This window comes from Ranitomeya imitator, chromosome 1, assembly GCF_032444005.1.
Source record: "Ranitomeya imitator isolate aRanImi1 chromosome 1, aRanImi1.pri, whole genome shotgun sequence".
In the NCBI taxonomy this organism is placed as follows: Eukaryota; Metazoa; Chordata; class Amphibia; order Anura; family Dendrobatidae; genus Ranitomeya; species Ranitomeya imitator.
The window spans coordinates 829,742,860-829,769,753 of NC_091282.1; the positions used below are offsets into that span (position 1 = coordinate 829,742,860).

Genomic DNA, 26,894 nt, shown 5'->3' on the forward strand with positions numbered 1-26,894 from the left:
CACGGTTCCCACATTGTTTTGTTTTTATCAAAGCTTACACTTACGATTTTTTCCGCTTGAAAAGACCCGCACAGGTGCTAACTGTCTGTCAATGGCCACTCTAAGCTGAATGTGCCTCCCCTCGTCAGATCGCAAATGCAAAGCAGCTTGAGGCTGGGCAAGTACCAGCATGGGAGACTGGCTGGGAATCCCTGGTGCCATTGACGTTTCTTTTTTTTTCATCAAAGCTTACCCTTACGATTCTATTCCTCTTGAAAAGGCCCGCAGAGTTGCTCACTATCTGTCAATGGCCACTCTAAGCTGAATGTGCCTGCTCTCGTCAGATCGCAAATGCTAAGCAGCTTGAGGCTGGGCAAGTACCAGCATGGGAGACTGGCTGGGAATCCCTGGTACCGCTAACGTGCTTTTTGTTTTTATCAAAGCTTACCCTTACGATTTTTTTCCGCTTGAAAAGACCCGCACTGGTGCTAACGATCTGTCAATGGTCACTCTAAGCTGAATGTGCCTGCCCTCGTCAGATCGCAAATGCAAAGCAGCTTGAGGCTGGGCAAGTACCAGCATGGGAGACTGGCTGGGAATCCCTGGTACCGTTGACGTGCTTCTTGTTTTTATCAAAGCTTACCCTTACGATTTTTTTCCGCTTGAAAAGACCCGCACTGGTGCTAACTATCTGTCAACGGTCACTCTAAGCTGAATGTGCCTGCCCTCGTCAGATCGCAATTGCAAAGCAGCTTGAGGCTGGGCAAGTACCAGCATGGGAGACTGGCTGGGAATCCCTGGTACCGTTGACGTGCTTTTTGTTTTTATCAAAGCTTACCCTTACGATTTTTTTCCGCTTGAAAAGACCCGCACTGGTGCTAACTATCTGTCAACGGTCACTCTAAGCTGAATGTGCCTGCCCTCGTCAGATCGCAAATGCAAAGCAGCTTGAGGCTGGGCAAGTACCAGCATGGGAGACTGGCTGGGAATCCCTGGTACCGTTGACGTGCTTTTTGTTTTTATCAAAGCTTACCCTTACGATTTTTTTCCGCTTGAAAAGACCCGCACTGGTGCTAACTATCTGTCAACGGTCACTCTAAGCTGAATGTGCCTGCCCTCGTCAGATCGCAAATGCAAAGCAGCTTGAGGCTGGGCAAGTACCAGCATGGGAGACTGGCTGGGAATCCCTGGTACCGTTGACATGCTTTTTAGTTTTCATCAAAGCTTTGTATTACGATTCTCTTCCTCTTGAAAAAACTTGCGGAGTTGCTAACAATCCATCAATGGCCGCACTAAGCTCAATGTTCCTGCCTTCGTCAGATCACAAATGCAAAGTAGCTTGAGGCTGGGCAAGTATCAGCTTGGTAGACTGGCAGGGAATCCCTGGCACGGTTCCCACATTGTTTTGTTTTTATCAAAGCTTACACTTACGATTTTTTCCGCTTGAAAAGACCCGCACAGGTGCTAACTGTCTGTCAATGGCCACTCTAAGCTGAATGTGCCTGCCCTCGTCAGATCGCAAATGCAAAGCAGCTTGAGGCTGGGCAAGTACCAGCATGGGAGACTGGCTGGGAATCCCTGGTGCCATTGACGTTTCTTTTTTTTTCATCAAAGCTTACCCTTACGATTCTATTCCTCTTGAAAAGGCCCGCAGAGTTGCTCACTATCTGTCAATGGCCACTCTAAGCTGAATGTGCCTGCTCTCGTCAGATCGCAAATGCTAAGCAGCTTGAGGCTGGGCAAGTACCAGCATGGGAGACTGGCTGGGAATCCCTGGTACCGCTGACGTGCTTTTTGTTTTTATCAAAGCTTACCCTTACGATTTTTTTCCGCTTGAAAAGACCCGCACTGGTGCTAACTATCTGTCAACGGTCACTCTAAGCTGAATGTGCCTGCCCTCGTCAGATCGCAAATGCAAAGCAGCTTGAGGCTGGGCAAGTACCAGCATGGGAGACTGGCTGGGAATCCCTGGTACCGTTGACGTGCTTTTTGTTTTTATCAAAGCTTACCCTTACGATTTTTTTCCGCTTGAAAAGACCCGCACTGGTGCTAACTATCTGTCAACGGTCACTCTAAGCTGAATGTGCCTGCCCTCGTCAGATCGCAATTGCAAAGCAGCTTGAGGCTGGGCAAGTACCAGCATGGGAGACTGGCTGGGAATCCCTGGTACCGTTGACGTGCTTTTTGTTTTTATCAAAGCTTACCCTTACGATTTTTTTCCGCTTGAAAAGACCCGCACTGGTGCTAACGATCTGTCAACGGTCACTCTAAGCTGAAGACCCAAATTTGTGCTACAGACCTATCTGTCAATTACTTCTTTATGCTGAATGGGCCTGTCCTCGTCAGATCGCAAATGCTGAGCTACTTGAGGCTGGGCAAGTACCAGCATGGGAGACTGGCTGGGAATTCCTGGTACCGTTGACATGCTTTTTAGTTTTCATCAAAGCTTTGTATTACGATTCTCTTCCTCTTGAAAAAACTTGCGGAGTTGCTAACAATCCATCAATGGCCGCACTAAGCTCAATGTTCCTGCCTTCGTCAGATCACAAATGCAAAGTAGCTTGAGGCTGGGCAAGTATCAGCTTGGTAGACTGGCAGGGAATCCCTGGCACGGTTCCCACATTGTTTTGTTTTTATCAAAGCTTACACTTACGATTTTTTCCGCTTGAAAAGACCCGCACAGGTGCTAACTGTCTGTCAATGGCCACTCTAAGCTGAATGTGCCTGCCCTCGTCAGATCGCAAATGCAAAGCAGCTTGAGGCTGGGCAAGTACCAGCATGGGAGACTGGCTGGGAATCACTGGTGCCATTGACGTTTCTTTTTTTTTCATCAAAGCTTACCCTTACGATTCTATTCCTCTTGAAAAGGCCCGCAGAGTTGCTCACTATCTGTCAATGGCCACTCTAAGCTGAATGTGCCTGCTCTCGTCAGATCGCAAATGCTAAGCAGCTTGAGGCTGGGCAAGTACCAGCATGGGAGACTGGCTGGGAATCCCTGGTACCGTTGACGTGCTTTTTGTTTTTATCAAAGCTTACCCTTACGATTTTTTTCCGCTTGAAAAGACCCGCACTGGTGCTAACTATCTGTCAACGGTCACTCTAAGCTGAATGTGCCTGCCCTCTTCAGATCGCAAATGCTTAGCAGCTTGAGGCTGGGCAAGTACCAGCATGGGAGACTGGCTGGGAATCCCTGGTACCGCTGACGTGCTTTTTGTTTTTATCAAAGCTTACACTTACGATTTTTTTCCGCTTGAAAAGACCCGCACTGGTGCTAACGATCTGTCAACGGTCACTCTAAGCTGAATGTGCCTGCCCTCGTCAGATCGCAAATGCAAAGCAGCTTGAGGCTGGGCAAGTACCAGCATGGGAGACTGGCTGGGAATCCCTGGTACCGTTGACGTGCTTTTTGTTTTTATCAAAGCTTACCCTTACGATTTTTTTCCGCTTGAAAAGACCCGCACTGGTGCTAACTATCTGTCAACGGTCACTCTAAGCTGAATGTGCCTGCCCTCGTCAGATCGCAAATGCAAAGCAGCTTGAGGCTGGGCAAGTACCAGCATGGGAGACTGGCTGGGAATCCCTGGTACCGTTGACGTGCTTTTTGTTTTTATCAAAGCTTACCCTTACGATTTTTTTCCGCTTGAAAAGACCCGCACTGGTGCTAACTATCGGTCAACGGTCACTCTAAGCTGAATGTGCCTGCCCTCGTCAGATCGCAAATGCAAAGCAGCTTGAGGCTGGGCAAGTACCAGCATGGGAGACTGGCTGGGAATCCCTGGTACCGTTAACGTGCTTTTTGTTTTTATCAAAGCTTACCCTTACGATTTTTTGCCGCTTGAAAAGACCCAAATTTGTGCTACAGACCTATCTGTCAATTACTTCTTTATGCTGAATGGGCCTGCCCTCGTCAGATCGCAAATGCTGAGCTACTTGAGGCTGGGCAAGTACCAGCATGGGAGACTGGCTGGGAATTCCTGGTACCGTTGACATGCTTTTTAGTTTTCATCAAAGCTTTGTATTACGATTCTCTTCCTCTTGAAAAAACTTGCGGAGTTGCTAACAATCCATCAATGGCCGCACTAAGCTCAATGTTCCTGCCTTCGTCAGATCACAAATGCAAAGTAGCTTGAGGCTGGGCAAGTATCAGCTTGGTAGACTGGCAGGGAATCCCTGGCACGGTTCCCACATTGTTTTGTTTTTATCAAAGCTTACACTTACGATTTTTTCCGCTTGAAAAGACCCGCACAGGTGCTAACTGTCTGTCAATGGCCACTCTAAGCTGAATGTGCCTGCCCTCGTCAGATCGCAAATGCAAAGCAGCTTGAGGCTGGGCAAGTACCAGCATGGGAGACTGGCTGGGAGTTCCTGGTGCCATTGACGTTTCTTTTTTTTTCATCAAAGCTTACCCTTACGATTCTATTCCTCTTGAAAAGGCCCGCAGAGTTGCTCACTATCTGTCAATGGCCACTCTAAGCTGAATGTGCCTGCTCTCGTCAGATCGCAAATGCTAAGCAGCTTGAGGCTGGGCAAGTACCAGCATGGGAGACTGGCTGGGAATCCCTGGTACCGTTGACGTGCTTTTTGTTTTTATCAAAGCTTACCCTTACGATTTTTTTCCGCTTGAAAAGACCCGCACTGGTGCTAACTATCTGTCAACGGTCACTCTAAGCTGAATGTGCCTGCCCTCTTCAGATCGCAAATGCAAAGCAGCTTGAGGCTGGGCAAGTACCAGCATGGGAGACTGGCTGGGAATCCCTGGTACCGTTGACGTGCTTTTTGTTTTTATCAAAGCTTACCCTTACGATTTTTTTCCGCTTGAAAAGACCCGCACTGGTGCTAACTATCTGTCAACGGTCACTCTAAGCTGAATGTGCCTGCCCTCGTCAGATCGCAAATGCAAAGCAGCTTGAGGCTGGGCAAGTACCAGCATGGGAGACTGGCTGGGAATCCCTGGTACCGTTGACGTGCTTTTTGTTTTTATCAAAGCTTACCCTTACGATTTTTTTCCGCTTGAAAAGACCCGCACTGGTGCTAACTATCTGTCAACGGTCACTCTAAGCTGAATGTGCCTGCCCTCGTCAGATCGCAATTGCAAAGCAGCTTGAGGCTGGGCAAGTACCAGCATGGGAGACTGGCTGGGAATCCCTGGTACCGTTGACGTGCTTTTTGTTTTTATCAAAGCTTACCCTTACGATTTTTTTCCGCTTGAAAAGACCCGCACTGGTGCTAATGATCTGTCAACGGTCACTCTAAGCTGAAGACCCAAATTTGTGCTACAGACCTATCTGTCAATTACTTCTTTATGCTGAATGGGCCTGCCCTCGTCAGATCGCAAATGCTGAGCTACTTGAGGCTGGGCAAGTACCAGCATGGGAGACTGGCTGGGAATTCCTGGTACCGTTGACATGCTTTTTAGTTTTCATCAAAGCTTTGTATTACGATTCTCTTCCTCTTGAAAAAACTTGCGGAGTTGCTAACAATCCATCAATGGCCGCACTAAGCTCAATGTTCCTGCCTTCGTCAGATCACAAATGCAAAGTAGCTTGAGGCTGGGCAAGTATCAGCTTGGTAGACTGGCAGGGAATCCCTGGCACGGTTCCCACATTGTTTTGTTTTTATCAAAGCTTACACTTACGATTTTTTCCGCTTGAAAAGACCCGCACAGGTGCTAACTGTCTGTCAATGGCCACTCTAAGCTGAATGTGCCTGCCCTCGTCAGATCGCAAATGCAAAGCAGCTTGAGGCTGGGCAAGTACCAGCATGGGAGACTGGCTGGGAATCCCTGGTGCCATTGACGTTTCTTTTTTTTTCATCAAAGCTTACCCATACGATTCTATTCCTCTTGAAAAGGCCCGCAGAGTTGCTCACTATCTGTCAATGGCCACTCTAAGCTGAATGTGCCTGCTCTCGTCAGATCGCAAATGCTAAGCAGCTTGAGGCTGGGCAAGTACCAGCATGGGAGACTGGCTGGGAATCCCTGGTACCGCTGACGTGCTTTTTGTTTTTATCAAAGCTTACCCTTACGATTTTTTTCCGCTTGAAAAGACCCGCACTGGTGCTAACTATCTGTCAACGGTCACTCTAAGCTGAATGTGCCTGCCCTCGTCAGATCGCAAATGCAAAGCAGCTTGAGGCTGGGCAAGTACCAGCATGGGAGACTGGCTGGGAATCCCTGGTACCGTTGACGTGCTTTTTGTTTTTATCAAAGCTTACCCTTACGATTTTTTTCCGCTTGAAAAGACCCGCACTGGTGCTAACTATCTGTCAACGGTCACTCTAAGCTGAATGTGCCTGCCCTCGTCAGATCGCAATTGCAAAGCAGCTTGAGGCTGGGCAAGTACCAGCATGGGAGACTGGCTGGGAATCCCTGGTACCGTTGACGTGCTTTTTGTTTTTATCAAAGCTTACCCTTACGATTTTTTTCCGCTTGAAAAGACCCGCACTGGTGCTAACGATCTGTCAACGGTCACTCTAAGCTGAAGACCCAAATTTGTGCTACAGACCTATCTGTCAATTACTTCTTTATGCTGAATGGGCCTGTCCTCGTCAGATCGCAAATGCTGAGCTACTTGAGGCTGGGCAAGTACCAGCATGGGAGACTGGCTGGGAATTCCTGGTACCGTTGACATGCTTTTTAGTTTTCATCAAAGCTTTGTATTACGATTCTCTTCCTCTTGAAAAAACTTGCGGAGTTGCTAACAATCCATCAATGGCCGCACTAAGCTCAATGTTCCTGCCTTCGTCAGATCACAAATGCAAAGTAGCTTGAGGCTGGGCAAGTATCAGCTTGGTAGACTGGCAGGGAATCCCTGGCACGGTTCCCACATTGTTTTGTTTTTATCAAAGCTTACACTTACGATTTTTTCCGCTTGAAAAGACCCGCACAGGTGCTAACTGTCTGTCAATGGCCACTCTAAGCTGAATGTTCCTGCCCTCGTCAGATCGCAAATGCAAAGCAGCTTGAGGCTGGGCAAGTACCAGCATGGGAGACTGGCTGGGAATCCCTGGTGCCATTGACGTTTCTTTTTTTTTCATCAAAGCTTACCCTTACGATTCTATTCCTCTTGAAAAGGCCCGCAGAGTTGCTCACTATCTGTCAATGGCCACTCTAAGCTGAATGTGCCTGCTCTCGTCAGATCGCAAATGCTAAGCAGCTTGAGGCTGGGCAAGTACCAGCATGGGAGACTGGCTGGGAATCCCTGGTACCGTTGACGTGCTTTTTGTTTTTATCAAAGCTTACCCTTACGATTTTTTTCCGCTTGAAAAGACCCGCACTGGTGCTAACTATCTGTCAACGGTCACTCTAAGCTGAATGTGCCTGCCCTCTTCAGATCGCAAATGCTTAGCAGCTTGAGGCTGGGCAAGTACCAGCATGGGAGACTGGCTGGGAATCCCTGGTACCGCTGACGTGCTTTTTGTTTTTATCAAAGCTTACACTTACGATTTTTTTCCGCTTGAAAAGACCCGCACTGGTGCTAACGATCTGTCAACGGTCACTCTAAGCTGAATGTGCCTGCCCTCGTCAGATCGCAAATGCAAAGCAGCTTGAGGCTGGGCAAGTACCAGCATGGGAGACTGGCTGGGAATCCCTGGTACCGTTGACGTGCTTTTTGTTTTTATCAAAGCTTACCCTTACGATTTTTTTCCGCTTGAAAAGACCCGCACTGGTGCTAACTATCTGTCAACGGTCACTCTAAGCTGAATGTGCCTGCCCTCGTCAGATCGCAAATGCAAAGCAGCTTGAGGCTGGGCAAGTACCAGCATGGGAGACTGGCTGGGAATCCCTGGTACCGTTGACGTGCTTTTTGTTTTTATCAAAGCTTACCCTTACGATTTTTTTCCGCTTGAAAAGACCCGCACTGGTGCGAACTATCTGTCAACGGTCACTCTAAGCTGAATGTGCCTGCCCTCGTCAGATCGCAAATGCAAAGCAGCTTGAGGCTGGGCAAGTACCAGCATGGGAGACTGGCTGGGAATCCCTGGTACCGTTAACGTGCTTTTTGTTTTTATCAAAGCTTACCCTTACGATTTTTTGCCGCTTGAAAAGACCCAAATTTGTGCTACAGACCTATCTGTCAATTACTTCTTTATTCTGAATGGGCCTGCCCTCGTCAGATCGCAAATGCTGAGCTACTTGAGGCTGGGCAAGTACCAGCATGGGAGACTGGCTGGGAATTCCTGGTACCGTTGACATGCTTTTTAGTTTTCATCAAAGCTTTGTATTACGATTCTCTTCCTCTTGAAAAAACTTGCGGAGTTGCTAACAATCCATCAATGGCCGCACTAAGCTCAATGTTCCTGCCTTCGTCAGATCACAAATGCAAAGTAGCTTGAGGCTGGGCAAGTATCAGCTTGGTAGACTGGCAGGGAATCCCTGGCACGGTTCCCACATTGTTTTGTTTTTATCAAAGCTTACACTTACGATTTTTTCCGCTTGAAAAGACCCGCACAGGTGCTAACTGTCTGTCAATGGCCACTCTAAGCTGAATGTGCCTGCCCTCGTCAGATCGCAAATGCAAAGCAGCTTGAGGCTGGGCAAGTACCAGCATGGGAGACTGGCTGGGAATCCCTGGTGCCATTGACGTTTCTTTTTTTTTCATCAAAGCTTACCCTTACGATTCTATTCCTCTTGAAAAGGCCCGCAGAGTTGCTCACTATCTGTCAATGGCCACTCTAAGCTGAATGTGCCTGCTCTCGTCAGATCGCAAATGCTAAGCAGCTTGAGGCTGGGCAAGTACCAGCATGGGAGACTGGCTGGGAATCCCTGGTACCGTTGACGTGCTTTTTGTTTTTATCAAAGCTTACCCTTACGATTTTTTTCCGCTTGAAAAGACCCGCACTGGTGCTAACGATCTGTCAATGGTCACTCTAAGCTGAATGTGCCTGCCCTCGTCAGATCGCAAATGCAAAGCAGCTTGTGGCTGGGCAAGTACCAGCATGGGAGACTGGCTGGGAATCCCTGGTACCGTTGACGTGCTTTTTGTTTTTATCAAAGCTTACCCTTACGATTTTTTTCCGCTTGAAAAGACCCGCACTGGTGGTAACTATCTGTCAACGGTCACTCTAAGCTGAATGTGCCTGCCCTCGTCAGATCGCAAATGCAAAGCAGCTTGAGGCTGGGCAAGTACCAGCATGGGAGACTGGCTGGGAATCCCTGGTACCGTTGACATGCTTTTTAGTTTTCATCAAAGCTTTGTATTACGATTCTCTTCCTCTTGAAAAAACTTGCGGAGTTGCTAACAATCCATCAATGGCCGCACTAAGCTCAATGTTCCTGCCTTCGTCAGATCACAAATGCAAAGTAGCTTGAGGCTGGGCAAGTATCAGCTTGGTAGACTGGCAGGGAATCCCTGGCACGGTTCCCACATTGTTTTGTTTTTATCAAAGCTTACACTTACGATTTTTTCCGCTTGAAAAGACCCGCACAGGTGCTAACTGTCTGTCAATGGCCACTCTAAGCTGAATGTGCCTGCCCTCGTCAGATCGCAAATGCTAAGCAGCTTGAGGCTGGGCAAGTACCAGCATGGGAGACTGGCTGGGAATCCCTGGTACCGTTGACGTGCTTTTTGTTTTTATCAAAGCTTACCCTTACGATTTTTTTCCGCTTGAAAAGACCCGCACTGGTGCTAACTATCTGTCAACGGTCACTCTAAGCTGAATGTGCCTGCCCTCTTCAGATCGCAAATGCAAAGCAGCTTGAGGCTGGGCAAGTACCAGCATGGGAGACTGGCTGGGAATCCCTGGTACCGTTGACGTGCTTTTTGTTTTTATCAAAGCTTACCCTTACGATTTTTTTCCGCTTGAAAAGACCCGCACTGGTGCTAACTATCTGTCAACGGTCACTCTAAGCTGAATGTGCCTTCCCTCGTCAGATCGCAAATGCAAAGCAGCTTGAGGCTGGGCAAGTACCAGCATGGGAGACTGGCTGGGAATCCCTGGAACCGTTAACGTGCTTTTTGTTTTTATCAAAGCTTACCCTTACGATTTTTTTCCGCTTGAAAAGACCCGCACTGGTGCTAACTATCTGTCAACGGTCACTCTAAGCTGAATGTGCCTGCCCTCGTCAGATCGCAAATGCAAAGCAGCTTGAGGCTGGGCAAGTACCAGCATGGGAGACTGGCTGGGAATCCCTGGTACCGTTAACGTGCTTTTTGTTTTTATCAAAGCTTACCCTTACGATTTTTTGCCGCTTGAAAAGACCCAAATTTGTGCTACAGACCTATCTGTCAATTACTTCTTTATGATGAATGGGCCTGCCCTCGTCAGATCGCAAATGCTGAGCTACTTGAGGCTGGGCAAGTACCAGCATGGGAGACTGGCTGGGAATTCCTGGTACCGTTGACATGCTTTTTAGTTTTCATCAAAGCTTTGTATTACGATTCTCTTCCTCTTGAAAAAACTTGCGGAGTTGCTAACAATCCATCAATGGCCGCACTAAGCTCAATGTTCCTGCCTTCGTCAGATCACAAATGCAAAGTAGCTGGAGGCTGGGCAAGTATCAGCTTGGTAGACTGTCAGGGAATCCCTGGCACGGTTCCCACATTGTTTTGTTTTTATCAAAGCTTACACTTACGATTTTTTCCGCTTGAAAAGACCCGCACAGGTGCTAACTGTCTGTTAATGGCCACTCTAAGCTGAATGTGCCTGCCCTCGTCAGATCGCAAATGCAAAGCAGCTTGAGGCTGGGCAAGTACCAGCATGGGAGACTGGCTGGGAATCCCTGGTGCCATTGACGTTTCTTTTTTTTTCATCAAAGCTTACCCTTACGATTCTATTCCTCTTGAAAAGGCCCGCAGAGTTGCTCACTATCTGTCAATGGCCACTCTAAGCTGAATGTGCCTGCTCTCGTCAGATCGCAAATGCTAAGCAGCTTGAGGCTGGGCAAGTACCAGCATGGGAGACTGGCTGGGAATCCCTGGTACCGTTGACGTGCTTTTTGTTTTTATCAAAGCTTACCCTTACGATTTTTTTCCGCTTGAAAAGACCCGCACTGGTGCTAACTATCTGTCAACGGTCACTCTAAGCTGAATGTGCCTGCCCTCTTCAGATCGCAAATGCAAAGCAGCTTGAGGCTGGGCAAGTACCAGCATGGGAAACTGGCTGGGAATCCCTGGTACCGTTGACGTGCTTTTTGTTTTTATCAAAGCTTACCCTTACGATTTTTTTCCGCTTGAAAAGACCCGCACTGGTGCTAACGATCTGTCAACGGTCACTCTAAGCTGAATGTGCCTGCCCTCGTCAGATCGCAATTGCAAAGCAGCTTGAGGCTGGGCAAGTACCAGCATGGGAGACTGGCTGGGAATCCCTGGTACCGTTGACGTGCTTTTTGTTTTTATCAAAGCTTACCCTTACGATTTTTTTCCGCTTGAAAAGACCCGCACTGGTGCTAACGATCTGTCAACGGTCACTCTAAGCTGAAGACCCAAATTTGTGCTACAGACCTATCTGTCAATTACTTCTTTATGCTGAATGGGCCTGCCCTCGTCAGATCGCAAATGCTGAGCTACTTGAGGCTGGGCAAGTACCAGCATGGGAGACTGGCTGGGAATTCCTGGTACCGTTGACATGCTTTTTAGTTTTCATCAAAGCTTTGTATTACGATTCTCTTCCTCTTGAAAAAACTTGCGGAGTTGCTAACAATCCATCAATGGCCGCACTAAGCTCAATGTTCCTGCCTTCGTCAGATCACAAATGCAAAGTAGCTTGAGGCTGGGCAAGTATCAGCTTGGTAGACTGGCAGGGAATACCTGGCACGGTTCCCACATTGTTTTGTTTTTATCAAAGCTTACACTTACGATTTTTTCCGCTTGAAAAGACCCGCACAGGTGCTAACTGTCTGTCAATGGCCACTCTAAGCTGAATGTGCCTGCCCTCGTCAGATCGCAAATGCAAAGCAGCTTGAGGCTGGGCAAGTACCAGCATGGGAGACTGGCTGGGAATCCCTGGTGCCATTGACGTTTCTTTTTTTTTCATCAAAGCTTACCCTTACGATTCTATTCCTCTTGAAAAGGCCCGCAGAGTTGCTCACTATCTGTCAATGGCCACTCTAAGCTGAATGTGCCTGCTCTCGTCAGATCGCAAATGCTAAGCAGCTTGAGGCTGGGCAAGTACCAGCATGGGAGACTGGCTGGGAATCCCTGGTACCGTTGACGTGCTTTTTGTTTTTATCAAAGCTTACCCTTACGATTTTTTTCCGCTTGAAAAGACCCGCACTGGTGCTAACTATCTGTCAACGGTCACTCTAAGCTGAATGTGCCTGCCCTCTTCAGATCGCAAATGCAAAGCAGCTTGAGGCTGGGCAAGTACCAGCATGGGAGACTGGCTGGGAATCCCTGGTACCGTTGACGTGCTTTTTGTTTTTATCAAAGCTTACCCTTACGATTTTTTTCCGCTTGAAAAGACCCGCACTGGTGCTAACTATCTGTCAACGGTCACTCTAAGCTGAATGTGCCTGCCCTCTTCAGATCGCAAATGCTTAGCAGCTTGAGGCTGGGCAAGTACCAGCATGGGAGACTGGCTGGGAATCCCTGGTACCGCTGACGTGCTTTTTGTTTTTATCAAAGCTTACCCTTACGATTTTTTTCCGCTTGAAAAGACCCGCACTGGTGCTAACGATCTGTCAACGGTCACTCTAAGCTGAATGTGCCTGCCCTCGTCAGATCGCAAATGCAAAGCAGCTTGAGGCTGGGCAAGTACCAGCATGGGAGACTGGCTGGGAATCCCTGGTACCGTTGACGTGCTTTTTGTTTTAATCAAAGCTTACCCTTACGATTTTTTTCCGCTTGAAAAGACCCGCACTGGTGCTAACTATCTGTCAACGGTCACTCTAAGCTGAATGTGCCTGCCCTCGTCAGATCGCAAATGCAAAGCAGCTTGAGGCTGGGCAAGTACCAGCATGGGAGACTGGCTGGGAATCCCTGGTACCGTTGACGTGCTTTTTGTTTTTATCAAAGCTTACCCTTACGATATTTTTCCGCTTGAAAAGACCCGCACTGGTGCTAACTATCTGTCAACGGTCACTCTAAGCTGAATGTGCCTGCCCTCGTCAGATCGCAAATGCAAAGCAGCTTGAGGCTGGGCAAGTACCAGCATGGGAGACTGGCTGGGAATCCCTGGTACCGTTAACGTGCTTTTTGTTTTTATCAAAGCTTACCCTTACGATTTTTTGCCGCTTGAAAAGACCCAAATTTGTGCTACAGACCTATCTGTCAATTACTTCTTTATTCTGAATGGGCCTGCCCTCGTCAAATCGCAAATGCTGAGCTACTTGAGGCTGGGCAAGTACCAGCATGGGAGACTGGCTGGGAATTCCTGGTACCGTTGACATGCTTTTTAGTTTTCATCAAAGCTTTGTATTACGATTCTCTTCCTCTTGAAAAAACTTGCGGAGTTGCTAACAATCCATCAATGGCCGCACTAAGCTCAATGTTCCTGCCTTCGTCAGATCACAAATGCAAAGTAGCTTGAGGCTGGGCAAGTATCAGCTTGGTAGACTGGCAGGGAATCCCTGGCACGGTTCCCACATTGTTTTGTTTTTATCAAAGCTTACACTTACGATTTTTTCCGCTTGAAAAGACCCGCACAGGTGCTAACTGTCTGTCAATGGCCACTCTAAGCTGAATGTGCCTGCCCTCGTCAGATCGCAAATTTAAAGCAGCTTGAGGCTGGGCAAGTACCAGCATGGGAGACTGGCTGGGAATCCCTGGTGCCATTGACGTTTCTTTTTTTTTCATCAAAGCTTACCCTTACGATTCTATTCCTCTTGAAAAGGCCCGCAGAGTTGCTCACTATCTGTCAATGGCCACTCTAAGCTGAATGTGCCTGCTCTCGTCAGATCACAAATGCTAAGCAGCTTGAGGCTGGGCAAGTACCAGCATGGGAGACTGGCTGGGAATCCCTGGTACCGTTGACGTGCTTTTTGTTTTTATCAAAGCTTACCCTTACGATTTTTTTCCGCTTGAAAAGACCCGCACTGGTACTAACGATCTGTCAATGGTCACTCTAAGCTGAATGTGCCTGCCCTCGTCAGATCGCAAATGCAAAGCAGCTTGAGGCTGGGCAAGTACCAGCATGGGAGACTGGCTGGGAATCCCTGGTACCGTTGACGTGCTTTTTGTTTTTATCAAAGCTTACCCTTACGATTTTTTTCCGCTTGAAAAGACCCGCACTGGTGCTAACTATCTGTCAACGGTCACTCTAAGCTGAATGTGCCTGCCCTCGTCAGATCGCAAATGCAAAGCAGCTTGAGGCTGGGCAAATACCAGCATGGGAGACTGGCTGGGAATCCCTGGTACCGTTGACATGCTTTTTAGTTTTCATCAAAGCTTTGTATTACGATTCTCTTCCTCTTGAAAAAACTTGCGGAGTTGCTAACAATCCATCAATGGCCGCACTGAGCTCAATGTTCCTGCCTTCGTCAGATCACAAATGCAAAGTAGCTTGAGGCTGGGCAAGTATCAGCTTGGTAGACTGGCAGGGAATCCCTGGCACGGTTCCCACATTGTTTTGTTTTTATCAAAGCTTACACTTACGATTTTTTCCGCTTGAAAAGACCCGCACAGGTGCTAACTGTCTGTCAATGGCCACTCTAAGCTGAATGTGCCTGCCCTCGTCAGATCGCAAATGCAAAGCAGCTTGAGGCTGGGCAAGTACCAGCATGGGAGACTGGCTGGGAATCCCTGGTGCCATTGACGTTTCTTTTTTTTTCATCAAAGCTTACCCTTACGATTCTATTCCTCTTGAAAAGGCCCGCAGAGTTGCTCACTATCTGTCAATGGCCACTCTAAGCTGAATGTGCCAGCTCTCGTCAGATCGCAAATGCTAAGCAGCTTGAGGCTGGGCAAGTACCAGCATGGGACACTGGCTGGGAATCCCTGGTACCGCTGACGTGCTTTTTGTTTTTATCAAAGCTTACCCTTACGATTTTTTTCCGCTTGAAAAGACCCGCACTGGTGCTAACGATCTGTCAATGGTCACTCTAAGCTGAATGTGCCTGCCCTCGTCAGATCGCAAATGCAAAGCAGCTTGAGGCTGGGCAAGTACCAGCATGGGAGACTGGCTGGGAATCCCTGGTACCGTTGACGTGCTTTTTGTTTTTATCAAAGCTTACCCTTACGATTTTTTTCCGCTTGAAAAGACCCGCACTGGTGCTAACTATCTGTCAACGGTCACTCTAAGCTGAATGTGCCTGCCCTCGTCAGATCGCAAATGCAAAGCAGCTTGAGGCTGGGCAAGTACAGCATGGGAGACTGGCTGGGAATCCCTGGTACCGTTGACGTGCTTTTTGTTTTTATCAAAGCTTACCCTTACGATTTTTTTCCGCTTGAAAAGACCCGCACTGGTGCTAACTATCTGTCAACGGTCACTCTAAGCTGAATGTGCCTGCCCTCGTCAGATCGCTAATGCAAAGCAGCTTGAGGCTGGGCAAGTACCAGCATGGGAGACTGGCTGGGAATCCCTGGTACCGTTAACGTGCTTTTTGTTTTTATCAAAGCTTACCCTTACGATTTTTTGCCGCTTGAAAAGACCCAAATTTGTGCTACAGACCTATCTGTCAATTACTTCTTTATTCTGAATGGGCCTGCCCTCGTCAGATCGCAAATGCTGAGCTACTTGAGGCTGGGCAAGTACCAGCATGGGAGACTGGCTGGGAATTCCTGGTACCGTTGACATGCTTTTTAGTTTTCATCAAAGCTTTGTATTACGATTCTCTTCCTCTTGAAAAAACTTGCGGAGTTGCTAACAATCCATCAATGGCCGCACTAAGCTCAATGTTCCTGCCTTCGTCAGATCACAAATGCAAAGTAGCTTGAGGCTGGGCAAGTATCAGCTTGGTAGACTGGCAGGGAATCCCTGGCACGGTTCCCACATTGTTTTGTTTTTATCAAAGCTTACACTTACGATTTTTTCCGCTTGAAAAGACCCGCACAGGTGCTAACTGTCTGTCAATGGCCACTCTAAGCTGAATGTGCCTGCCCTCGTCAGATCGCAAATGCAAAGCAGCTTGAGGCTGGGCAAGTACCAGCATGGGAGACTGGCTGGGAATCCCTGGTGCCATTGACGTTTCTTTTTTTTTCATCAAAGCTTACCCTTACGATTCTATTCCTCTTGAAAAGGCCCGCAGAGTTGCTCACTATCTGTCAATGGCCACTCTAAGCTGAATGTGCCTGCTCTCGTCAGATCGCAAATGCTAAGCATCTTGAGGCTGGGCAAGTACCGGCATGGGAGACTGTCTGGGAATCCCTGGTACCGTTGACGTGCTTTTTGTTTTTATCAAAGCTTACCCTTACGATTTTTTTCCGCTTGAAAAGACCCGCACTGGTGCTAATTATCTGTCAACGGTCACTCTAAGCTGAATGTGCCTGCCCTCTTCAGATCGCAAATGCAAAGCAGCTTGAGGCTGGGCAAGTACCAGCATGGGAGACTGGCTGGGAATCCCTGGTACCGTTGACGTGCTTTTTGTTTTTATCAAAGCTTACCCTTACGATTTTTTTCCGCTTGAAAAGACCCGCACTGGTGCTAACTATCTGTCAACGGTCACTCTAAGCTGAATGTTCCTGCCCTCGTCAGATCGCAAATGCAAAGCAGCTTGAGGCTGGGCAAGTACCAGCATGGGAGACTGGCTGGGAATCCCTGGTACCGTTGACGTGCTTTTTGTTTTTATCAAAGCTTACCCTTACGATTTTTTTCCGCTTGAAAAGACCCGCACTGGTGCTAACTATCTGTCAACGGTCACTCTAAGCTGAATGTGCCTGCCCTCGTCAGATCGCAAATGCAAAGCAGCTTGAGGCTGGGCAAGTACCAGCATGGGAGACTCGCTGGGAATCCCTGGTACCGTTGACATGCTTTTTAGTTTTCATCAAAGCTTTGTATTACGATTCTCTTCCTCTTGAAAAAACTTGCGGAGTTGCTAACAATCCATCAATGGCCGCACTAAGCTCAATGTTCCTGCCTTCGTCAGATCACAAATGCAAAGTAGCTTGAGGCTGGGCAAGTATCAGCTTGGTAGACTGGCAGGGAATCCCTGGCACGGTTCCCACATTGTTTTGTTTTTATCAAAGCTTACACTTACGATTTTTTCCGCTTGAAAAGACCCGCACAGGTGCTAACTGTCTGTCAATGGCCACTCTAAGCTGAATGTGCCTGCCCTCGTCAGATCGCAAATGCAAAGCAGCTTGAGGCTGGGCAAGTACCAGCATGGGAGACTGGCTGGGAATCCCTGGTGCCATTGACGTTTCTTTTTTTTTCATCAAAGCTTACCCTTACGATTCTATTCCTCTTGAAAAGGCCCGCAGAGTTGCTCACTATCTGTCAATGGCCACTCTAAGCTGAATGTGCCTGCTCTCGTCAGATCGCAAATGCTAAGCAGCTTGAGGCTGGGCAAGTACCAGCATGGGAGACTGGCTGGGAATCCCTGGTACCGCTAACGTGCTTTTTGTTTTTATCAAAGCTTACCCTTACGATTTTTTTCCGCTTGAAAAGACCCGCACTGGTGCTAACTATCTGTCAACGGTCACTCTAAGCTGAATGTGCCTGCCCTCTTCAGATCGCAAATGCAAAGCAGCTTGAGGCTGGGCAAGTACCAGCATGGGAGACTGGCTGGGAATCCCTGGTACCGTTGACGTGCTTTTTGTTTTTATCAAAGCTTACCCTTACGATTTTTTTCCGCTTGAAAAGACCCGCACTGGTGCTAACTATCTGTCAACGGTCACTCTAAGCTGAATGTGCCTTCCCTCGTCAGATCGCAAATGCAAAGCAGCTTGAGGCTGGGCAAGTACCAGCATGGGAGACTGGCTGGGAATCCCTGGAACCGTTAACGTGCTTTTTGTTTTTATCAAAGCTTACCCTTACGATTTTTTTCCGCTTGAAAAGACCCGCACTGGTGCTAACTATCTGTCAACGGTCACTCTAAGCTGAATGTGCCTGCCCTCGTCAGATCGCAAATGCAAAGCAGCTTGAGGCTGGGCAAGTACCAGCATGGGAGACTGGCTGGGAATCCCTGGTACCGTTAACGTGCTTTTTGTTTTTATCAAAGCTTACCCTTACGATTTTTTGCCGCTTGAAAAGACCCAAATTTGTGCTACAGACCTATCTGTCAATTACTTCTTTATGATGAATGGGCCTGCCCTCGTCAGATCGCAAATGCTGAGCTACTTGAGGCTGGGCAAGTACCAGCATGGGAGACTGGCTGGGAATTCCTGGTACCGTTGACATGCTTTTTAGTTTTCATCAAAGCTTTGTATTACGATTCTCTTCCTCTTGAAAAAACTTGCGGAGTTGCTAACAATCCATCAATGGCCGCACTAAGCTCAATGTTCCTGCCTTCGTCAGATCACAAATGCAAAGTAGCTGGAGGCTGGGCAAGTATCAGCTTGGTAGACTGTCAGGGAATCCCTGGCACGGTTCCCACATTGTTTTGTTTTTATCAAAGCTTACACTTACGATTTTTTCCGCTTGAAAAGACCCGCACAGGTGCTAACTGTCTGTTAATGGCCACTCTAAGCTGAATGTGCCTGCCCTCGTCAGATCGCAAATGCAAAGCAGCTTGAGGCTGGGCAAGTACCAGCATGGGAGACTGGCTGGGAATCCCTGGTGCCATTGACGTTTCTTTTTTTTTCATCAAAGCTTACCCTTACGATTCTATTCCTCTTGAAAAGGCCCGCAGAGTTGCTCACTATCTGTCAATGGCCACTCTAAGCTGAATGTGCCTGCTCTCGTCAGATCGCAAATGCTAAGCAGCTTGAGGCTGGGCAAGTACCAGCATGGGAGACTGGCTGGGAATCCCTGGTACCGTTGACGTGCTTTTTGTTTTTATCAAAGCTTACCCTTACGATTTTTTTCCGCTTGAAAAGACCCGCACTGGTGCTAACTATCTGTCAACGGTCACTCTAAGCTGAATGTGCCTGCCCTCTTCAGATCGCAAATGCAAAGCAGCTTGAGGCTGGGCAAGTACCAGCATGGGAAACTGGCTGGGAATCCCTGGTACCGTTGACGTGCTTTTTGTTTTTATCAAAGCTTACCCTTACGATTTTTTTCCGCTTGAAAAGACCCGCACTGGTGCTAACTATCTGTCAACGGTCACTCTAAGCTGAATGTGCCTGCCCTCGTCAGATCGCAATTGCAAAGCAGCTTGAGGCTGGGCAAGTACCAGCATGGGAGACTGGCTGGGAATCCCTGGTACCGTTGACGTGCTTTTTGTTTTTATCAAAGCTTACCCTTACGATTTTTTTCCGCTTGAAAAGACCCGCACTGGTGCTAACGATCTGTCAACGGTCACTCTAAGCTGAAGACCCAAATTTGTGCTACAGACCTATCTGTCAATTACTTCTTTATGCTGAATGGGCCTGCCCTCGTCAGATCGCAAATGCTGAGCTACTTGAGGCTGGGCAAGTACCAGCATGGGAGACTGGCTGGGAATTCCTGGTACCGTTGACATGCTTTTTAGTTTTCATCAAAGCTTTGTATTACGATTCTCTTCCTCTTGAAAAAACTTGCGGAGTTGCTAACAATCCATCAATGGCCGCACTAAGCTCAATGTTCCTGCCTTCGTCAGATCACAAATGCAAAGTAGCTTGAGGCTGGGCAAGTATCAGCTTGGTAGACTGGCAGGGAATACCTGGCACGGTTCCCACATTGTTTTGTTTTTATCAAAGCTTACACTTACGATTTTTTCCGCTTGAAAAGACCCGCACAGGTGCTAACTGTCTGTCAATGGCCACTCTAAGCTGAATGTGCCTGCCCTCGTCAGATCGCAAATGCAAAGCAGCTTGAGGCTGGGCAAGTACCAGCATGGGAGACTGGCTGGGAATCCCTGGTGCCATTGACGTTTCTTTTTTTTTCATCAAAGCTTACCCTTACGATTCTATTCCTCTTGAAAAGGCCCGCAGAGTTGCTCACTATCTGTCAATGGCCACTCTAAGCTGAATGTGCCTGCTCTCGTCAGATCGCAAATGCTAAGCAGCTTGAGGCTGGGCAAGTACCAGCATGGGAGACTGGCTGGGAATCCCTGGTACCGTTGACGTGCTTTTTGTTTTTATCAAAGCTTACCCTTACGATTTTTTTCCGCTTGAAAAGACCCGCACTGGTGCTAACTATCTGTCAACGGTCACTCTAAGCTGAATGTGCCTGCCCTCTTCAGATCGCAAATGCTTAGCAGCTTGAGGCTGGGCAAGTACCAGCATGGGAGACTGGCTGGGAATCCCTGGTACCGTTGACGTGCTTTTTGTTTTTATTAAAGCTTACCCTTACGATTTTTTTCCGCTTGAAAAGACCCGCACTGGTGCTAACTATCTGTCAACGGTCACTCTAAGCTGAATGTGCCTGCCCTCGTCAGATCGCAAATGCAAAGCAGCTTGAGGCTGGGCAAGTACCAGCATGGGAGACTGGCTGGGAATCCCTGGTACCGTTGACGTGCTTTTTGTTTTTATCAAAGCTTACCCTTACGATTTTTTTCCGCTTGAAAAGACCCGCACTGGTGCTAACTATCTGTCAACGGTCACTCTAAGCTGAATGTGCCTGCCCTCGTCAGATCGCAAATGCAAAGCAGCTTGAGGCTGGGCAAGTACCAGCATGGGAGACTGGCTGGGAATCCCTGGTACCGTTGACGTGCTTTTTGTTTTTATCAAAGCTTACCCTTACGATTTTTTTCCGCTTGAAAAGACCCGCACTGGTGCTAAGTATCTGTCAACGGTCACTCTAAGCTGAATGTGCCTGCCATCGTCAGATCGCAAATGCAAAGCAGCTTGAGGCTGGGCAAGTACCAGCATGGGAGACTGGCTGGGAATCCCTGGTACCGTTAACGTGCTTTTTGTTTTTATCAAAGCTTACCCTTACGATTTTTTGCCGCTTGAAAAGACCCAAATTTGTGCTACAGACCTATCTGTCAATTACTTCTTTATGCTGAATGGGCCTGCCCTCGTCAGATCGCAAATGCTGAGCTACTTGAGGCTGGGCAAGTACCAGCATGGGAGACTGGCTGGGAATTCCTGGTACCGTTGACATGCTTTTTAGTTTTCATCAAAGCTTTGTATTACGATTCTCTTCCTCTTGAAAAAACTTGCGGAGTTGCTAACAATCCATCAATGGCCGCACTAAGCTCAATGTTCCTGCCTTCGTCAGATCACAAATGCAAAGTAGCTTGAGGCTGGGCAAGTATCAGCTTGGTAGACTGGCAGGGAATCCCTGGCACGGTTCCCACATTGTTTTGTTTTTATCAAAGCTTACACTTACGATTTTTTCCGCTTGAAAAGACCCGCACAGGTGCTAACTGTCTGTTAATGGCCACTCTAAGCTGAATGTGCCTGCCCTCGTCAGATCGCAAATGCAAAGCAGCTTGAGGCTGGGCAAGTACCAGCATGGGAGACTGGCTGGGAATCCCTGGTGCCATTGACGTTTCTTTTTTTTTCATCAAAGCTTACCCTTACGATTCTATTCCTCTTGAAAAGGCCCGCAGAGTTGCTCACTATCTGTCAATGGCCACTCTAAGCTGAATGTGCCTGCTCTCGTCAGATCGCAAATGCTAAGCAGCTTGAGGCTGGGCAAGTACCAGCATGGGAGACTGGCTGGGAATCCCTGGTACCGTTGACGTGCTTTTTGTTTTTATCAAAGCTTACCCTTACGATTTTTTTCCGCTTGAAAAGACCCGCACTGGTGCTAACTATCTGTCAACGGTCACTCTAAGCTGAATGTGCCTGCCCTCTTCAGATCGCAAATGCAAAGCAGCTTGAGGCTGGGCAAGTACCAGCATGGGAGACTGGCTGGGAATCCCTGGTACCGTTGACGTGCTTTTTGTTTTTATCAAAGCTTACCCTTACGATTTTTTTCCGCTTGAAAAGACCCGCACTGGTGCTAACTATCTGTCAACGGTCACTCTAAGCTGAATGTGCCTGCCCTCTTCAGATCGCAAATGCTTAGCAGCTTGAGGCTGGGCAAGTACCAGCATGGGAGACTGGCTGGGAATCCCTGGTACCGCTGACGTGCTTTTTGTTTTTATCAAAGCTTACCCTTACGATTTTTTTCCGCTTGAAAAGACCCGCACTGGTGCTAACGATCTGTCAACGGTCACTCTAAGCTGAATGTGCCTGCCCTCGTCAGATCGCAAATGCAAAGCAGCTTGAGGCTGGGCAAGTACCAGCATGGGAGACTGGCTGGGAATCCCTGGTACCGTTGACGTGCTTTTTGTTTTAATCAAAGCTTACCCTTACGATTTTTTTCCGCTTGAAAAGACCCGCACTGGTGCTAACTATCTGTCAACGGTCACTCTAAGCTGAATGTGCCTGCCCTCGTCAGATCGCAAATGCAAAGCAGCTTGAGGCTGGGCAAGTACCAGCATGGGAGACTGGCTGGGAATCCCTGGTACCGTTGACGTGCTTTTTGTTTTTATCAAAGCTTACCCTTACGATTTTTTTCCGCTTGAAAAGACCCGCACTGGTGCTAACTATCTGTCAACGGTCACTCTAAGCTGAATGTGCCTGCCCTCGTCAGATCGCAAATGCAAAGCAGCTTGAGGCTGGGCAAGTACCAGCATGGGAGACTGGCTGGGAATCCCTGGTACCGTTAACGTGCTTTTTGTTTTTATCAAAGCTTACCCTTACGATTTTTTGCCGCTTGAAAAGACCCAAATTTGTGCTACAGACCTATCTGTCAATTACTTCTTTATTCTGAATGGGCCTGCCCTCGTCAAATCGCAAATGCTGAGCTACTTGAGGCTGGGCAAGTACCAGCATGGGAGACTGGCTGGGAATTCCTGGTACCGTTGACATGCTTTTTAGTTTTCATCAAAGCTTTGTATTACGATTCTCTTCCTCTTGAAAAAACTTGCGGAGTTGCTAACAATCCATCAATGGCCGCACTAAGCTCAATGTTCCTGCCTTCGTCAGATCACAAATGCAAAGTAGCTTGAGGCTGGGCAAGTATCAGCTTGGTAGACTGGCAGGGAATCCCTGGCACGGTTCCCACATTGTTTTGTTTTTATCAAAGCTTACACTTACGATTTTTTCCGCTTGAAAAGACCCGCACAGGTGCTAACTGTCTGTCAATGGCCACTCTAAGCTGAATGTGCCTGCCCTCGTCAGATCGCAAATTTAAAGCAGCTTGAGGCTGGGCAAGTACCAGCATGGGAGACTGGCTGGGAATCCCTGGTGCCATTGACGTTTCTTTTTTTTTCATCAAAGCTTACCCTTACGATTCTATTCCTCTTGAAAAGGCCCGCAGAGTTGCTCACTATCTGTCAATGGCCACTCTAAGCTGAATGTGCCTGCTCTCGTCAGATCGCAAATGCTAAGCAGCTTGAGGCTGGGCAAGTACCAGCATGGGAGACTGGCTGGGAATCCCTGGTACCGTTGACGTGCTTTTTGTTTTTATCAAAGCTTACCCTTACGATTTTTTTCCGCTTGAAAAGACCCGCACTGGTACTAACGATCTGTCAATGGTCACTCTAAGCTGAATGTGCCTGCCCTCGTCAGATCGCAAATGCAAAGCAGCTTGAGGCTGGGCAAGTACCAGCATGGGAGACTGGCTGGGAATCCCTGGTACCGTTGACGTGCTTTTTGTTTTTATCAAAGCTTACCCTTACGATTTTTTTCCGCTTGAAAAGACCCGCACTGGTGCTAACTATCTGTCAACGGTCACTCTAAGCTGAATGTGCCTGCCCTCGTCAGATCGCAAATGCAAAGCAGCTTGAGGCTGGGCAAATACCAGCATGGGAGACTGGCTGGGAATCCCTGGTACCGTTGACATGCTTTTTAGTTTTCATCAAAGCTTTGTATTACGATTCTCTTCCTCTTGAAAAAACTTGCGGAGTTGCTAACAATCCATCAATGGCCGCACTGAGCTCAATGTTCCTGCCTTCGTCAGATCACAAATGCAAAGTAGCTTGAGGCTGGGCAAGTATCAGCTTGGTAGACTGGCAGGGAATCCCTGGCACGGTTCCCACATTGTTTTGTTTTTATCAAAGCTTACACTTACGATTTTTTCCGCTTGAAAAGACCCGCACAGGTGCTAACTGTCTGTCAATGGCCACTCTAAGCTGAATGTGCCTGCCCTCGTCAGATCGCAAATGCAAAGCAGCTTGAGGCTGGGCAAGTACCAGCATGGGAGACTGGCTGGGAATCCCTGGTGCCATTGACGTTTCTTTTTTTTTCATCAAAGCTTACCCTTACGATTCTATTCCTCTTGAAAAGGCCCGCAGAGTTGCTCACTATCTGTCAATGGCCACTCTAAGCTGAATGTGCCAGCTCTCGTCAGATCGCAAATGCTAAGCAGCTTGAGGCTGGGCAAGTACCAGCATGGGACACTGGCTGGGAATCCCTGGTACCGCTGACGTGCTTTTTGTTTTTATCAAAGCTTACCCTTACGATTTTTTTCCGCTTGAAAAGACCCGCACTGGTGCTAACGATCTGTCAATGGTCACTCTAAGCTGAATGTGCCTGCCCTCGTCAGATCGCAAATGCAAAGCAGCTTGAGGCTGGGCAAGTACCAGCATGGGAGACTGGCTGGGAATCCCTGGTACCGTTGACGTGCTTTTTGTTTTTATCAAAGCTTACCCTTACGATTTTTTTCCGCTTGAAAAGACCCGCACTGGTGCTAACTATCTGTCAACGGTCACTCTAAGCTGAATGTGCCTGCCCTCGTCAGATCGCAAATGCAAAGCAGCTTGAGGCTGGGCAAGTACAGCATGGGAGACTGGCTGGGAATCCCTGGTACCGTTGACGTGCTTTTTGTTTTTATCAAAGCTTACCCTTACGATTTTTTTCCGCTTGAAAAGACCCGCACTGGTGCTAACTATCTGTCAACGGTCACTCTAAGCTGAATGTGCCTGCCCTCGTCAGATCGCTAATGCAAAGCAGCTTGAGGCTGGGCAAGTACCAGCATGGGAGACTGGCTGGGAATCCCTGGTACCGTTAACGTGCTTTTTGTTTTTATCAAAGCTTACCCTTACGATTTTTTGCCGCTTGAAAAGACCCAAATTTGTGCTACAGACCTATCTGTCAATTACTTCTTTATTCTGAATGGGCCTGCCCTCGTCAGATCGCAAATGCTGAGCTACTTGAGGCTGGGCAAGTACCAGCATGGGAGACTGGCTGGGAATTCCTGGTACCGTTGACATGCTTTTTAGTTTTCATCAAAGCTTTGTATTACGATTCTCTTCCTCTTGAAAAAACTTGCGGAGTTGCTAACAATCCATCAATGGCCGCACTAAGCTCAATGTTCCTGCCTTCGTCAGATCACAAATGCAAAGTAGCTTGAGGCTGGGCAAGTATCAGCTTGGTAGACTGGCAGGGAATCCCTGGCACGGTTCCCACATTGTTTTGTTTTTATCAAAGCTTACACTTACGATTTTTTCCGCTTGAAAAGACCCGCACAGGTGCTAACTGTCTGTCAATGGCCACTCTAAGCTGAATGTGCCTGCCCTCGTCAGATCGCAAATGCAAAGCAGCTTGAGGCTGGGCAAGTACCAGCATGGGAGACTGGCTGGGAATCCCTGGTGCCATTGACGTTTCTTTTTTTTTCATCAAAGCTTACCCTTACGATTCTATTCCTCTTGAAAAGGCCCGCAGAGTTGCTCACTATCTGTCAATGGCCACTCTAAGCTGAATGTGCCTGCTCTCGTCAGATCGCAAATGCTAAGCATCTTGAGGCTGGGCAAGTACCGGCATGGGAGACTGTCTGGGAATCCCTGGTACCGTTGACGTGCTTTTTGTTTTTATCAAAGCTTACCCTTACGATTTTTTTCCGCTTGAAAAGACCCGCACTGGTGCTAATTATCTGTCAACGGTCACTCTAAGCTGAATGTGCCTGCCCTCTTCAGATCGCAAATGCAAAGCAGCTTGAGGCTGGGCAAGTACCAGCATGGGAGACTGGCTGGGAATCCCTGGTACCGTTGACGTGCTTTTTGTTTTTATCAAAGCTTACCCTTACGATTTTTTTCCGCTTGAAAAGACCCGCACTGGTGCTAACTATCTGTCAACGGTCACTCTAAGCTGAATGTTCCTGCCCTCGTCAGATCGCAAATGCAAAGCAGCTTGAGGCTGGGCAAGTACCAGCATGGGAGACTGGCTGGGAATCCCTGGTACCGTTGACGTGCTTTTTGTTTTTATCAAAGCTTACCCTTACGATTTTTTTCCGCTTGAAAAGACCCGCACTGGTGCTAACTATCTGTCAACGGTCACTCTAAGCTGAATGTGCCTGCCCTCGTCAGATCGCAAATGCAAAGCAGCTTGAGGCTGGGCAAGTACCAGCATGGGAGACTCGCTGGGAATCCCTGGTACCGTTGACATGCTTTTTAGTTTTCATCAAAGCTTTGTATTACGATTCTCTTCCTCTTGAAAAAACTTGCGGAGTTGCTAACAATCCATCAATGGCCGCACTAAGCTCAATGTTCCTGCCTTCGTCAGATCACAAATGCAAAGTAGCTTGAGGCTGGGCAAGTATCAGCTTGGTAGACTGGCAGGGAATCCCTGGCACGGTTCCCACATTGTTTTGTTTTTATCAAAGCTTACACTTACGATTTTTTCCGCTTGAAAAGACCCGCACAGGTGCTAACTGTCTGTCAATGGCCACTCTAAGCTGAATGTGCCTCCCCTCGTCAGATCGCAAATGCAAAGCAGCTTGAGGCTGGGCAAGTACCAGCATGGGAGACTGGCTGGGAATCCCTGGTGCCATTGACGTTTCTTTTTTTTTCATCAAAGCTTACCCTTACGATTCTATTCCTCTTGAAAAGGCCCGCAGAGTTGCTCACTATCTGTCAATGGCCACTCTAAGCTGAATGTGCCTGCTCTCGTCAGATCGCAAATGCTAAGCAGCTTGAGGCTGGGCAAGTACCAGCATGGGAGACTGGCTGGGAATCCCTGGTACCGCTAACGTGCTTTTTGTTTTTATCAAAGCTTACCCTTACGATTTTTTTCCGCTTGAAAAGA

General features: G+C 48.0%; 66 pseudogenes; all 66 read left to right on the forward strand.

Moving 5' to 3' along the window:
- Positions 1 to 477: 477 nt before the first annotated feature.
- LOC138659371 (5S ribosomal RNA) lies at positions 478 to 596 on the forward strand (annotated as a pseudogene).
- Positions 597 to 672: 76 nt separating this feature from the next.
- LOC138659629 (5S ribosomal RNA) lies at positions 673 to 791 on the forward strand (annotated as a pseudogene).
- Positions 792 to 867: 76 nt separating this feature from the next.
- Positions 868 to 986, forward strand: LOC138658657 (5S ribosomal RNA; annotated as a pseudogene).
- A 76-nt stretch (positions 987 to 1,062) lies between these two features.
- LOC138659885 (5S ribosomal RNA) lies at positions 1,063 to 1,181 on the forward strand (annotated as a pseudogene).
- A 272-nt stretch (positions 1,182 to 1,453) lies between these two features.
- LOC138659006 (5S ribosomal RNA) lies at positions 1,454 to 1,572 on the forward strand (annotated as a pseudogene).
- A 76-nt stretch (positions 1,573 to 1,648) lies between these two features.
- LOC138659151 (5S ribosomal RNA) lies at positions 1,649 to 1,767 on the forward strand (annotated as a pseudogene).
- Positions 1,768 to 1,843: 76 nt separating this feature from the next.
- LOC138658658 (5S ribosomal RNA) lies at positions 1,844 to 1,962 on the forward strand (annotated as a pseudogene).
- A 76-nt stretch (positions 1,963 to 2,038) lies between these two features.
- Positions 2,039 to 2,157, forward strand: LOC138659630 (5S ribosomal RNA; annotated as a pseudogene).
- A 713-nt stretch (positions 2,158 to 2,870) lies between these two features.
- Positions 2,871 to 2,989, forward strand: LOC138659583 (5S ribosomal RNA; annotated as a pseudogene).
- Positions 2,990 to 3,260: 271 nt separating this feature from the next.
- LOC138658660 (5S ribosomal RNA) lies at positions 3,261 to 3,379 on the forward strand (annotated as a pseudogene).
- A 76-nt stretch (positions 3,380 to 3,455) lies between these two features.
- Positions 3,456 to 3,574, forward strand: LOC138658661 (5S ribosomal RNA; annotated as a pseudogene).
- Positions 3,575 to 4,240: 666 nt separating this feature from the next.
- Positions 4,241 to 4,359, forward strand: LOC138659529 (5S ribosomal RNA; annotated as a pseudogene).
- A 76-nt stretch (positions 4,360 to 4,435) lies between these two features.
- On the forward strand, positions 4,436 to 4,554 carry LOC138659595 (5S ribosomal RNA; annotated as a pseudogene).
- Positions 4,555 to 4,630: 76 nt separating this feature from the next.
- On the forward strand, positions 4,631 to 4,749 carry LOC138659489 (5S ribosomal RNA; annotated as a pseudogene).
- A 76-nt stretch (positions 4,750 to 4,825) lies between these two features.
- Positions 4,826 to 4,944, forward strand: LOC138658662 (5S ribosomal RNA; annotated as a pseudogene).
- A 76-nt stretch (positions 4,945 to 5,020) lies between these two features.
- LOC138659632 (5S ribosomal RNA) lies at positions 5,021 to 5,139 on the forward strand (annotated as a pseudogene).
- A 518-nt stretch (positions 5,140 to 5,657) lies between these two features.
- Positions 5,658 to 5,776, forward strand: LOC138659007 (5S ribosomal RNA; annotated as a pseudogene).
- Positions 5,777 to 5,852: 76 nt separating this feature from the next.
- On the forward strand, positions 5,853 to 5,971 carry LOC138659152 (5S ribosomal RNA; annotated as a pseudogene).
- Positions 5,972 to 6,047: 76 nt separating this feature from the next.
- LOC138658663 (5S ribosomal RNA) lies at positions 6,048 to 6,166 on the forward strand (annotated as a pseudogene).
- Positions 6,167 to 6,242: 76 nt separating this feature from the next.
- LOC138659633 (5S ribosomal RNA) lies at positions 6,243 to 6,361 on the forward strand (annotated as a pseudogene).
- Positions 6,362 to 6,879: 518 nt separating this feature from the next.
- On the forward strand, positions 6,880 to 6,998 carry LOC138659158 (5S ribosomal RNA; annotated as a pseudogene).
- A 76-nt stretch (positions 6,999 to 7,074) lies between these two features.
- On the forward strand, positions 7,075 to 7,193 carry LOC138659608 (5S ribosomal RNA; annotated as a pseudogene).
- Positions 7,194 to 7,464: 271 nt separating this feature from the next.
- Positions 7,465 to 7,583, forward strand: LOC138658664 (5S ribosomal RNA; annotated as a pseudogene).
- Positions 7,584 to 7,659: 76 nt separating this feature from the next.
- On the forward strand, positions 7,660 to 7,778 carry LOC138658665 (5S ribosomal RNA; annotated as a pseudogene).
- A 666-nt stretch (positions 7,779 to 8,444) lies between these two features.
- On the forward strand, positions 8,445 to 8,563 carry LOC138659008 (5S ribosomal RNA; annotated as a pseudogene).
- Positions 8,564 to 8,639: 76 nt separating this feature from the next.
- LOC138659620 (5S ribosomal RNA) lies at positions 8,640 to 8,758 on the forward strand (annotated as a pseudogene).
- Positions 8,759 to 9,029: 271 nt separating this feature from the next.
- On the forward strand, positions 9,030 to 9,148 carry LOC138659887 (5S ribosomal RNA; annotated as a pseudogene).
- A 272-nt stretch (positions 9,149 to 9,420) lies between these two features.
- LOC138659040 (5S ribosomal RNA) lies at positions 9,421 to 9,539 on the forward strand (annotated as a pseudogene).
- A 76-nt stretch (positions 9,540 to 9,615) lies between these two features.
- Positions 9,616 to 9,734, forward strand: LOC138659490 (5S ribosomal RNA; annotated as a pseudogene).
- Positions 9,735 to 10,790: 1,056 nt separating this feature from the next.
- LOC138659631 (5S ribosomal RNA) lies at positions 10,791 to 10,909 on the forward strand (annotated as a pseudogene).
- Positions 10,910 to 11,180: 271 nt separating this feature from the next.
- Positions 11,181 to 11,299, forward strand: LOC138659634 (5S ribosomal RNA; annotated as a pseudogene).
- A 518-nt stretch (positions 11,300 to 11,817) lies between these two features.
- LOC138659009 (5S ribosomal RNA) lies at positions 11,818 to 11,936 on the forward strand (annotated as a pseudogene).
- Positions 11,937 to 12,012: 76 nt separating this feature from the next.
- On the forward strand, positions 12,013 to 12,131 carry LOC138659644 (5S ribosomal RNA; annotated as a pseudogene).
- A 76-nt stretch (positions 12,132 to 12,207) lies between these two features.
- LOC138659491 (5S ribosomal RNA) lies at positions 12,208 to 12,326 on the forward strand (annotated as a pseudogene).
- A 271-nt stretch (positions 12,327 to 12,597) lies between these two features.
- LOC138658666 (5S ribosomal RNA) lies at positions 12,598 to 12,716 on the forward strand (annotated as a pseudogene).
- Positions 12,717 to 12,792: 76 nt separating this feature from the next.
- Positions 12,793 to 12,911, forward strand: LOC138658667 (5S ribosomal RNA; annotated as a pseudogene).
- Positions 12,912 to 13,772: 861 nt separating this feature from the next.
- On the forward strand, positions 13,773 to 13,891 carry LOC138659028 (5S ribosomal RNA; annotated as a pseudogene).
- A 76-nt stretch (positions 13,892 to 13,967) lies between these two features.
- LOC138659372 (5S ribosomal RNA) lies at positions 13,968 to 14,086 on the forward strand (annotated as a pseudogene).
- A 467-nt stretch (positions 14,087 to 14,553) lies between these two features.
- LOC138659010 (5S ribosomal RNA) lies at positions 14,554 to 14,672 on the forward strand (annotated as a pseudogene).
- Positions 14,673 to 14,943: 271 nt separating this feature from the next.
- Positions 14,944 to 15,062, forward strand: LOC138659374 (5S ribosomal RNA; annotated as a pseudogene).
- Positions 15,063 to 15,922: 860 nt separating this feature from the next.
- Positions 15,923 to 16,041, forward strand: LOC138659011 (5S ribosomal RNA; annotated as a pseudogene).
- Positions 16,042 to 16,117: 76 nt separating this feature from the next.
- LOC138659923 (5S ribosomal RNA) lies at positions 16,118 to 16,236 on the forward strand (annotated as a pseudogene).
- A 76-nt stretch (positions 16,237 to 16,312) lies between these two features.
- Positions 16,313 to 16,431, forward strand: LOC138659492 (5S ribosomal RNA; annotated as a pseudogene).
- A 76-nt stretch (positions 16,432 to 16,507) lies between these two features.
- Positions 16,508 to 16,626, forward strand: LOC138658721 (5S ribosomal RNA; annotated as a pseudogene).
- A 76-nt stretch (positions 16,627 to 16,702) lies between these two features.
- Positions 16,703 to 16,821, forward strand: LOC138659893 (5S ribosomal RNA; annotated as a pseudogene).
- A 272-nt stretch (positions 16,822 to 17,093) lies between these two features.
- On the forward strand, positions 17,094 to 17,212 carry LOC138659012 (5S ribosomal RNA; annotated as a pseudogene).
- A 271-nt stretch (positions 17,213 to 17,483) lies between these two features.
- Positions 17,484 to 17,602, forward strand: LOC138659493 (5S ribosomal RNA; annotated as a pseudogene).
- A 1,056-nt stretch (positions 17,603 to 18,658) lies between these two features.
- On the forward strand, positions 18,659 to 18,777 carry LOC138659655 (5S ribosomal RNA; annotated as a pseudogene).
- Positions 18,778 to 19,048: 271 nt separating this feature from the next.
- On the forward strand, positions 19,049 to 19,167 carry LOC138659636 (5S ribosomal RNA; annotated as a pseudogene).
- A 518-nt stretch (positions 19,168 to 19,685) lies between these two features.
- On the forward strand, positions 19,686 to 19,804 carry LOC138659014 (5S ribosomal RNA; annotated as a pseudogene).
- Positions 19,805 to 19,880: 76 nt separating this feature from the next.
- Positions 19,881 to 19,999, forward strand: LOC138659657 (5S ribosomal RNA; annotated as a pseudogene).
- A 271-nt stretch (positions 20,000 to 20,270) lies between these two features.
- Positions 20,271 to 20,389, forward strand: LOC138658668 (5S ribosomal RNA; annotated as a pseudogene).
- Positions 20,390 to 20,465: 76 nt separating this feature from the next.
- LOC138658669 (5S ribosomal RNA) lies at positions 20,466 to 20,584 on the forward strand (annotated as a pseudogene).
- An 861-nt stretch (positions 20,585 to 21,445) lies between these two features.
- Positions 21,446 to 21,564, forward strand: LOC138659658 (5S ribosomal RNA; annotated as a pseudogene).
- A 76-nt stretch (positions 21,565 to 21,640) lies between these two features.
- Positions 21,641 to 21,759, forward strand: LOC138659494 (5S ribosomal RNA; annotated as a pseudogene).
- A 271-nt stretch (positions 21,760 to 22,030) lies between these two features.
- On the forward strand, positions 22,031 to 22,149 carry LOC138658671 (5S ribosomal RNA; annotated as a pseudogene).
- A 76-nt stretch (positions 22,150 to 22,225) lies between these two features.
- Positions 22,226 to 22,344, forward strand: LOC138658672 (5S ribosomal RNA; annotated as a pseudogene).
- Positions 22,345 to 23,205: 861 nt separating this feature from the next.
- LOC138659659 (5S ribosomal RNA) lies at positions 23,206 to 23,324 on the forward strand (annotated as a pseudogene).
- A 76-nt stretch (positions 23,325 to 23,400) lies between these two features.
- On the forward strand, positions 23,401 to 23,519 carry LOC138659375 (5S ribosomal RNA; annotated as a pseudogene).
- Positions 23,520 to 23,986: 467 nt separating this feature from the next.
- On the forward strand, positions 23,987 to 24,105 carry LOC138659015 (5S ribosomal RNA; annotated as a pseudogene).
- A 271-nt stretch (positions 24,106 to 24,376) lies between these two features.
- On the forward strand, positions 24,377 to 24,495 carry LOC138659376 (5S ribosomal RNA; annotated as a pseudogene).
- An 860-nt stretch (positions 24,496 to 25,355) lies between these two features.
- On the forward strand, positions 25,356 to 25,474 carry LOC138659017 (5S ribosomal RNA; annotated as a pseudogene).
- Positions 25,475 to 25,550: 76 nt separating this feature from the next.
- Positions 25,551 to 25,669, forward strand: LOC138659924 (5S ribosomal RNA; annotated as a pseudogene).
- Positions 25,670 to 25,745: 76 nt separating this feature from the next.
- On the forward strand, positions 25,746 to 25,864 carry LOC138659495 (5S ribosomal RNA; annotated as a pseudogene).
- Positions 25,865 to 25,940: 76 nt separating this feature from the next.
- LOC138658722 (5S ribosomal RNA) lies at positions 25,941 to 26,059 on the forward strand (annotated as a pseudogene).
- A 76-nt stretch (positions 26,060 to 26,135) lies between these two features.
- On the forward strand, positions 26,136 to 26,254 carry LOC138659894 (5S ribosomal RNA; annotated as a pseudogene).
- The last annotated feature ends 640 nt before the right edge of the window (positions 26,255 to 26,894 follow it).